Here is a 9,203-nt window from a genome sequence, read left to right on the forward strand (position 1 = left end):
GGTTGGCTGCTCGTTCAATGGAGGAGACACATTTACCTGCAGCGATCTCCTTCCCAGTATGAGGGATCTTCTTTGTGATCACTCATCCCCATACAGAATCATTGTTTCTGGGCAGCAGACGGCACAATCTGCTGCCCAGGGACTATGATTGGTGGTGCCTGCATGAACGACAGGATCACCCGAAGAACAAGTGTTTCGCTCCCTCATCAGGTGATCGGTGGAACATTTAGATGAGCAGATTGTCGGGAACGAGCGTTTGTAGGAATGGTCATAATTCCCAATAATCTGCCCGAAAATCGGGTGGTCTAAATCCACCTTAAGGGCTCATGCACACTGCTGTTGCCCAGCCTTGGCCATATTGTGGCCTGCATACAGCGGGTCCGCAATACACGGGCACCGGCCTTGTGCAACCCGCTTCACGGATGCGGACCCATTTACTTTAATAGGTCCGCAACCCGGGAAATGTGGTGCGGAACGGAGGCACAGATCGGAAGCCCACAGAAGCAATGTTGACCGTTGGATGTGGATCGCGGACCCCATTCAAGTGAATGAGTCCGCGATCCGCATGCGGCGGCCCAGCGGTCGGTGCCCGTGCATTGCGGACCGCAATTTGCAGTCCACAGCACGGGCCAGGCCAGCACACTGTCGTGTGCATGAGCCCTAAAACTGAGATATTATCTTCGAGGCTTAAGCTCAGTGCGAAGTATTTTAGGGCACTGTGATAGTATGTCAGTGCACTGTCAGTGTATCTGTGGTCTGATAATAATAAGTCAAACTTTATGATAAGTCACTGACTGAGATAAAGAATTTCACATAATAAGTCTCTGATACAGACTAAGTTAAAGGCATAAATCCTGGAATGAGAAAATAAGCCAGTGCTCTGAAGTGACAAATCCTGGACTGAGCTAATAAGCCAGTGCTCTGAAGTGATAAATCCTGGTCTGAGATAATAAGCCAGTGCTCTGAAGTGATAAATCCTGGTCTGAGATAATAAGCCAGTGCTCTGAATGATAAATCCCGGACTGAGATAATAAGCCAGTGCTCTGAAGTGATAAATCCTGGTCTGAGATAATAAGCCAGTGCTCTGAAGTGATAAATCCTGGTCTGAGATAATAAGCCAGTGCTCTGAAGTGATAAATCCTGGACTGAGATAATAAGCCAGTGCTCTGAAGTGATAAATCCTGGTCTGAGATAATAAGCCAGTGCTCTGAAGTGATAAATCCTGGACTGAGATAATAAGCCAGTGCTCTGAATGATAAATCCCGGACTGAGATAATAAGCCAGTGCTCTGAAGTGATAAATCCTGGACTGAGATAATAAGCCAGTGCTCTGAAGTGATAAATCCTGGACTGAGATAATAAGCCAGTGCTCTGAAGTGATAAATCCTGGACTGAGATAATAAGCCAGTGCTCTGAAGTGATAAATCCTGGACTGAGATAATAAGCCAGTGCTCTGAAGTGATAAATCCTGGTCTGAGATAATAAGCCAGTGCTCTGAAGTGATAAATCCTGGACTGAGATAATAAGCCAGTGCTTTGAAGTGATAAATCCCGGACTGAGATAATAAGCCAGTGCTCTGAAGTGATAAATCCCGGACTGAGATAATAAGCCAGTGCTCTGAAGTGATAAATCCCGGTCTGAGATAATAAGCCAGTGCTCTGAAGTGATAAATCCTGGACTGAGATAATAAGCCAGTGCTCTGAAGTGATAGATCCCGGACTGAGATAATAAGCCAGTGCTCTGAAGTGATAAATCCTGGACTGAGATAATAAGCCAGTGCTCTAAAGTGATGAATCCTGGACTGAGATAATAAGCCAGTGCTCTGAAGTGATAAATCCTGGTCTGAGATAATAAGCCAGTGCTCTGAAGTGATAAATCCCGGTCTGAGATAATAAGCCAGTGCTCTGAAGTGATAAATCCTGGACTGAGATAATAAGCCAGTGCTCTGAAGTGATAGATCCCGGACTGAGATAATAAGCCAGTGCTCTGAAGTGATAAATCCTGGACTGAGATAATAAGCCAGTGCTCTAAAGTGATGAATCCTGGTCTGAGATAATAAGCCAGTGCTCTGAAGTGATAAATCCTGGTCTGAGATAATAAGCCAGTGCTCTGAAGTGATAAATCCTGGTCTGAGATAATAAGCCAGTGCTCTAAAGTGATAAATCCTGGACTGAGATAATAAGCCAGTGCTCTGAAGTGATAAATCCTGGACTGAGATAATAAGCCAGTGCTCTGAAGTGATAAATCCTGGTCTGAGATAATAAGCCAGTGCTCTGAAGTGATAAATCCTGGTCTGAGATAATAAGCCAGTGCTCTGAAGTGATAAATCCTGGTCTGAGATAATAAGCCAGTGCTCTGAAGTGATGAATCTTGGACTGAGATAATAAGCCAGTGCTCTGAAGTGATAGATCCCGGACTGAGATAATAAGCCAGTGCTCTGAAGTGATAAATCCTGGACTGAGATAATAAGCCAGTGCTCTGAAGTGATAAATCCTGGTCTGAGATAATAAGCCAGTGCTCTGAAGTGATAAATCCTGGACTGAGATAATAAGCCAGTGCTCTGAAGTGATAAATCCTGGTCTGAGATAATAAGCCAGTGCTCTGAAGTGATGAATCTTGGACTGAGATAATAAGCCAGTGCTCTGTAATAACCAGTAACTGACATAATATCTTAGTAGCTTGAGAAGAGACAGATTTTTGATAAGTCAGTGCTTTGAGAAAGGGAGTAACTGAGATAATAAGCTAGTGCTCTGTAATAATCAGTGACTGAGATAATATCTTGATATTTGGAGAATAGTTAGGTTTTACGATAATAAGTCAGTGCTATGAGAAACTGAGTAATTGAGATAATAAGTGAGTATTTTCTTGGAACTATTCAGTATTTTCACATAATATCTGAGATCTGGGATATTAACCCCTAGCTCAACATCTCAGGTCCCTGAGCGCCTGTGATAGAAGGTAAGTGACTGAGATTATTTCTCAGTGGTCTCTTATTATAAATGAGTAATCTGAGGTAAATTAATGCTCTGATATAACTCAGTGACTCAGGTAATATTTTGGTGATCTATAAAAATAATTGAGGATTCTGAGATGCAAAGTCAGTTTGAGCTGATATGTCAGTGCTCTAGGCTAATGCACCAATAGGGCAGTGTTTTAGGCTTATAAATCAGTGCTCTGAGCTAATAAATCAGTGCTCTGAGCTAATAAATCGGTGCTCCGAGCTAATAAATCAGTGCTCCGAGCTAATAAATCGGTGCTCCGAGCTAATAAATCGGTGCTCTTAGCTAATAAATCAGTGCTGTGAGATAATATCTCAGATTTTATTTATTAATTTAGGCCCTAGGCTTCTTCCATTGGCGATTACAGATTCGGGGGCGCAGGGACTTGATTTCGGAGGTTGTCAGATGACCGCTTATAGACTCAGAAATGTTGATCATTTCCGCTTGACCCCAGGGCCACATTGCAAGCTCTGCCCCTATAGCTTCCCATGGCCTGAGATGAACCCCATTAACCCTTTGTGTTTTTCTAAAGACTGTGTGTGCGTGCTCATTCATAGTTAACGGAACTGTGATGACGATTTTATACTGTATTACGTGACCCGTGAACGTGAGTGCGCCATGTACGGAGGACGAGTCCAGTCGCCTCTCTGCCGCGTTACTTGACAGCTACATATGATATATATTTTTTGTCTATTATTATGATTTTGTAACAAACACTATGAACTATGGAAGTCAAAGTGTGCGCCAAATTTATGGCGCATGGTATATATTACGTTATGAAATTTTAAGATGAACGGTTGCCAAGATACAGTGGAGGCTGCCATTTTCTGACTGGATCAATATATTCGGCTTCAGGAAACAAATGAGCGCGAGGCACGAGGCACTGAGGGGCCCACGTATCAAGCTACACTAAATGGCACAAACCTGCCAGTATATAAGGCGTGCTTAACCGTGATCCATGATCCCGCCCCCAATGTGCCTTATGATAGCCTTTCGTAAATTAATATACTGGAAAATTTGGCGCAGCTTCCACCGTGATCAGGCTTCTGGTACATTTTAAAAATGAAGAAAGACGAGAAGGGGTTAAGTTTACAGGGAAAAAAAAGTTGCTCAGATTGCTGGTCATGTATATTATATAACCGCCAGACGTGAATCACTGGCGTGGTTTATCAATGTCGCCGATTATTATTTTACCGGTTTACCGTTTGGAAGGACTGGCGGCCATTTTGAAATTGAAAAAATAAAAAAAAGTTGGGGGAAGGAGAAGACTCCATAGGGGGTGGTGTTCGGCTCTGTTTGTGACTCAGGTTTCGGCTTCTCCTGGATACATTGTTACACCTGTTATGTTGCATCCAATAAAGAGTTATCCCCAGCCGCTGGACTCCGCCTCTTCCTTTAGGCCTAGTGTACTGCGCCGATTCATGCTGGTTGGAATGGACAAGGTGGAGTGGTCCATGTCCCCCCCTATGCCAAGGAACATGGTACAGCCATGAACAACCGGAACTTTGCTAATGGTGCGACATTGCCTAAAAGTCGGTCATAGTTTTCTGTGGAATCTAACAAACAGACAGGAAACACTGCCCCCTGGTGTCTGCTGCTGTGCATCACTGTAACCGCGTCCCTTTAAGGGGGCCCCCGATCATCACTCAATGTTGGAAAACAGCGTAATGTAAATTTTAAGGGAAAGTCTGTTGGTGCTAAGTTTATTAAAGAGGCTCTCCTATATTGATGAACTATCCTCAGGATAGAAACTAGCGATATAGAGGCTCACCTGTAGGTAAAGAACCGTTGCTCTTGTCGTATTTGACTCACCCAGTCAAAAAGTTGAGTAAAAAAAACTACGGGGTAACCCAACAAAGGAATTCAACCAAAACCTCATAAAATTCTGTAAAAACGAATTAGAAAGCCTAATACTCCTAGATCATGAGTATCAGTTTATATCAAATACACAACAAATAATACAGTTTTTTTTACTGCATACTAAAGTCCCCCAGGACGTCCAATTATCTCTGGTATTGGATCCCTGACATTAAACTTATTACAATACATTGACAAGTTACTACAACCAACGGTCAAAAACATAAAAGATACAATGCAAATTATGCAAATTGTAGAGAAACTGAAATTTGAACCACATTGGTCCATGGGCACACTCATGTACATTCCCTCTACACTATAATAGACCAGGATCAGGGTATTGAGGCAATGAAACAGCAATTAGAAAGAAGTGAAAGATTTCATGAGGGAGTAAGATATATATATATTGAACCATAACTATTTTTATTTTGAATCTGAATATTTTCTCCAGATCAAGGGTACTGCCATGGGGACCAGGCTTGCCCCCAGTTATGCTATGTTTATTCATGGCACATTGGGAATCTGTTCACATTACCCCCAAGCTGGGGGCAGACCTGGTCCTCTGGCATCGCTATATAGACGACATCTTTTTTGTTTGGCGAAGAATTAAACATAAATACATGTAATTTACAGTTTACAGCAAATATAAGCCGATCCCGAGTTGAGTTTCTAGACCTGCAAATTACATCAGATTAAGATGGACTTATTTGCAATACTTACTAAAAACCAGTGGCCAAAAATGGGCATATATTGTATTCTAGCTGCCATTTACCGTGGTGGCTCCTTAATATACCGGTAGGCCAGTTTCATTGTATTAAACAAAACTGTACCTCCAACGAACAGAGGAAGCTCAGGCAATGAAAGAATATCCGACGAACATAAAAGAAAAATCCTTATCTAAGGTAAGCCAATTGGATAGACGGGCCTTTTCTACGACCACACCTACTTCGGTGAAAAAAATCCAGGAGGAGGAAACTATTCGTGTTGTTTTACCTTTTAATTCACAGTATAAAAAAGTAGAACAAATGAACAAGGCCACGAATTTAGGCCTGAAAGTAGCACTATCGATAAAACAGAATAAGGCTACTTTCACACTAGCGCTTGATCGGATCCGTTCTGAACGGATCCGATCATATTAATGCAGACGGAGGCTCCGTTCAGTACGGATCCGTCTGCATTAATAACTTAGAAAAATTTCTAAGTGCGCAAGATGCCTGAGCGGATCCGTTCAGACTTTCAATGTAAAGTCAATGGGGGACGGATCCGCTTGAAGATTGAGCCATATGGTGACCTCTTCAAGCGGATCCGTTCCCATTGACTTACATTGTAAGTCTGAACGGATCCGCTCGCCAAGCAGCGTTCAGCTGTCCGCCTGTCCGTGCGGAGGCGAGCGGAGGCTGAACGCCGCCAGACTGATGCAGTCTGAGCGGATCCGCTCCATTCAGACTGCATCAGGGCTGGACGGAGGCGTTCGGGTCCGCTCGTGAGCTCCTTCAAACGGAACTCACGAGCGGACAGCAGAACGCTAGTGTGAAAGTAGCCTAAAAAGAACAGTCTATAAATAAATAACTTAATATGAAGGGGTTTTATAGGTGTGAGAACCTGCAAAACCTTGACATTCCCAAAGAAAACGGATAAAATAAGGTCCACACGGAACGGGTTCACGCATGAAATTAAGGAATTTCTGTCTTGCAGTTCTACGAACGTGATATACGGTATATTGTAGAATTCCCATGTGCGAAACAGTATATAGGCCGAACCAAAAGAACACAAAAAAAAAATGAATTGCAAAACATACGGGTGAAACTCGAAAAATTAGAATATCGTGCAAAGTTCATTTATTTCAGTAATGCAACTTAAAAGGTAAAACTAACATATGAGACTCATTACAGGCAAAGCGAGAGATTTCAAGCCTTTATTTGTTATAATTTGGATGATTATGGCTTACAGTTTATGAAACCCCAAAGTCTCAATCTCAGGTCCCCTTTGCTCAGGTGGTATGGGTTAATTAGCTGACTAGACTAGAGGGTGACACTTTGAGCCTAGAATATTCAACCTTTTCACAAAATTCTCATTTTAAATTTGCATTACTGAAATAAATGGACTTTTGCACGATATTCAAATTTTTCGAGTTTCACCTGTGTGTCAAACATAAAAAAAGGTTATGATAAACACTCACTATCAGAACATTTTAGGCAGCATCATAACCAGGACCCCAAAGGACTTACCTTTGCAGCACTCGAACAGGTAGAAAAGCATTGGAGAGGTGGAGACCACATTAAAAGAATGTCACCACTAGAATCAAGAAGAATATTTGAATTTAACACACTTCTACTGGGAGGTCTCAATGCAGTATTAGAACTGTTCGGTTTCCTGTAGATTTGGGGTGGGTGCCCCCCCTGTAGATTTGGGGTGGGTGCCCCCCCGTGGGTGCCCCCCCTGTAGATTTGGGGTGGGTGCCCCCCCCCCCCCCCGCTGATGAGAGATCTGCGTCTGGCTGTTTTATCAGCACTCCGATTTCCCCTTGGTGGGGGGCCTCCGCCCTGTTCCTCGAGTCCATTTTTTCCCTTAGACAACCCTTCTGAACCAATGTTTCAAATCGCTTTCCTAAGGTTGGGGATAAGAATCTATTTGATAGGCAGTAAAGAAATACGGTTGAGGACACATCAGGGTGTAAGAAAGGCATTAGAAGCGCAGAGAAACCGATACTGCGTTTTTTGATAGATGTTACAGAACGACTTGTTCTGTATCATCTATTAACTAAATATGCGATCAGGTTTTAAATATGACAGATTGGGACATGCATATACAATTGTTAGATAAGTGTCGAAGATCAAGCACAGATTTTTGAAGTGATCCCCACTGTATTATGGCAGTGGGCCGTACCTCCGAAACATGCCGTGTTCCAACTTTTAAATGTTCGCTTTTTGATGAAATGATTTTTTTTTTTTTAGGAAATAAACATTTGGTTGTAAAAATATACAGTGAACAAGCAATGATATAGTGGGAAACGCATAAAGATGCAAAAAATGCACTAAAACCGCAGAGGAACCGCTATTGCGTCTGTTTGTGAGAGGTTGCAGAATACCGTCTGCTGTATTACCTATAAGTTAATTATGTGGTAAGATCATTAATATGATTAAGGCAACAACAAAACACAGAGAAGATGGGTATGGGTCCAGTACGGATTTTTGAAGCGATCACTATCCCAAGTGACCTATCAGTTGACTATAAAAGTGGGCAGGATATGGCGAAGCAGGATAACCAGTGATGAAGGAGCGAGTTAACACTCCGAAACGCGTCTGGTTTGTGATATATACCTGTAAACCTCAAGACCCACTTTGAATATCCATGGATATGTGCTAAAATCGTGCTCTATCAAAGGACAGGAGAAGCGCTCTATTGATTATCTGATCCTCCTCCCGAACTAACGACAGGATTGTGAAACCTGAAGTCGTCGCACAGGACCACGTGGGACGCCGAGTTCTCACACAGGACCACGTGGGACGCCGAGTTCTCACACAGGGCCACGTGAGATGCCAGGTTTTGTCCTCGGAGATCACATCCGACGCAGCCGGGAGTAGATGTATTGCGGTTAGAGCTGGTAACGGATACTAAGGTACCGACCGCCACGTGGGACACCACGGTGCAGCGGTGCTACCAATTGATATACATTATGTCTTAAAGGGATACAGCATCTCTATTATTATGATGATAAAATGGACACAATACTAACTTCTTGACATTGGATAACAATACCTATGCACACAGTAAGGTTAATCAACCAACTTTAGTTATTACCAATCTTTATTTACAGTCTGGCCCGAGGCGCGACAATCACCTCTAACGGACATAAAATCAATTAAGTGACATTTGATAGTAACAAGTGTCTAACTGATATGGCAAATTAACCCACAGCCAATACGGACATCTCTCACGGATATTATCGATTATATATCCGATTTAGAAGTGTGAACATACATTCAAACGTGGTAATAGTGTCAGAACCCTTAACTAACAAGTGGACATCAATCATTGAACTGACTGCAGCTGATTTCTTGTGGAATACACTAATCCCTGGAGATACACTAATCCCTGGAGATACACTGGTACTCTCTTAATATATGTTCTAGTCCAGGAGGACAAACAGGACTACCGGCAACATTTTGTTCTATTTTATCTAACTGTTTTATTAGATTTTTTTAATGCATGTTTATAAAGGGGAAATAGATTGCCTTATTTTATGAATACTAGCTCCCTCTCACATGGGAGGATATATTGAACAGCTTTTTGGAGGTTGAGGAACTGTGTGCCACTCAAAACCCAATCGGCTGTTTATATTGCATAG

Source organism: Bufo gargarizans, unplaced genomic scaffold (assembly GCF_014858855.1).
Source record: "Bufo gargarizans isolate SCDJY-AF-19 unplaced genomic scaffold, ASM1485885v1 original_scaffold_2084_pilon, whole genome shotgun sequence".
NCBI lineage: Eukaryota > Metazoa > Chordata > Amphibia > Anura > Bufonidae > Bufo > Bufo gargarizans.